Below are 1,514 nucleotides of genomic sequence, written 5' to 3' on the forward strand. Positions count from 1 at the left end.
AGCAGCAGCGCGCACGGGGAGAATCTGGCGCACCAAGAAAACTCTGCCCTGCCCTCCACAAGGGCAGGGCAGCATTCTGATGCATCACACGCACCAAACATGCACGCAACAAGGGCCGCACGCACCATTTCCTGCTCTGCCCTCCACAAGGGCAGGGCAGCCTCCTGGGAGCTACTTTCTCATGGGCTGAAAACTGGATTAAAAATCCAATTTAATTCTTTTCTTCACCAGATCAAAAGCCCATCCAAATGCCAGAATCCAAGAATAGAAATGTATAAATAGAAGATAGTTTGATGTAATTAGGACCTCTTCTTTTACTTTTGACTTTTGAACCTTCTTTTGATTTTTAAATTTTGAGACTTCATTGAGAGCTAGGAACTGAGATTTCAGAGAATTGGGGAGGAGAATTGATCTGTCTTCTTCCTCGTTCTTGCTTGAGCATTTTTACTTTTCTTGTGTGAGTCTTGGGTGTGAAGAATTGAGGAATTTTTGTCTCAATCTCCATTCAAGATCTCTTTAATTTCTCTTCTGCATAATTGAGTTCAATTACATTTCCTTTACTGCTTCTTCTTTAATTTCTTGTTAATTGCTTTGTGAACTTGGATCTGGGAAGGCAATTGAGATCTAGACTTTGCTATCTAGTCTCTGGAGTCCTGAGATCCCATTTTCCTTTTTGGTTCTTCTGTGAACCCCTGATGCAATTTAATTTTATTTCCTGTTTGAATTCTAGTTACTTCCAATTCATCTTCTGCTTTATTAATTGTTGCAATTTAATTTCCCTTGCTGAAATTCTGAATTCCCAATCCTCAACTCCCCTTTTCCATTCAAGCAATTTACATTTCTTGCATTTTAAGTTACTGCAATTTACATTTCTTGCACTTTAAGTTTCAGTCATTTAATTTCTTGTTCTTTAAGATTCAACACCTTTACTTTCCGTTCTCTTTAATTTCTGCAATTCATCCCTCTCCCTTTACATATCCTGTTATTTACTTACTGTTGGATACGAAATCACTCAACCAATACTTGATTCGCTTGACTAAATCAACCACTAAACTAAAATTGCTCAATCCTTCAATCCCTGTGGGATCAACCTCACTCTCGTGAGTTTTTTACTTGATGCGACCCGGTACACTTGCCGGTGAGTTTTGTGTTGGATCGTTTTCCACACATCACATACCAACATTCCACACAGAGATCATATCAACACCCACCCACTTCTCAGCAGTCATATAAAACCCAAAATAGCCAGTCTCAACCCTCTAACCTTAACCCATCATCACCATCTCATGATAGACTCTCCAGAATTGAGACTTTGCTAGAAGGCATATGCAAGGAAGTTCAAGACAATAGAGTGTTCAAGGATGAAGTACAAGCTAATATAAAGAATCAGGGAGTTAAACGCCCAAACTGGCACAAAAGCTGGCATTTAACTCCAAGAAGAGTCTCTACACGAAAATGCTTCAATGCTCAGCCCAAGCACACACCAAGTGGGCCCGGAAGTGGATTTTTATGTC

Source organism: Arachis hypogaea, chromosome 6, assembly GCF_003086295.3.
Source record: "Arachis hypogaea cultivar Tifrunner chromosome 6, arahy.Tifrunner.gnm2.J5K5, whole genome shotgun sequence".
Classification (NCBI taxonomy): domain Eukaryota; kingdom Viridiplantae; phylum Streptophyta; class Magnoliopsida; order Fabales; family Fabaceae; genus Arachis; species Arachis hypogaea.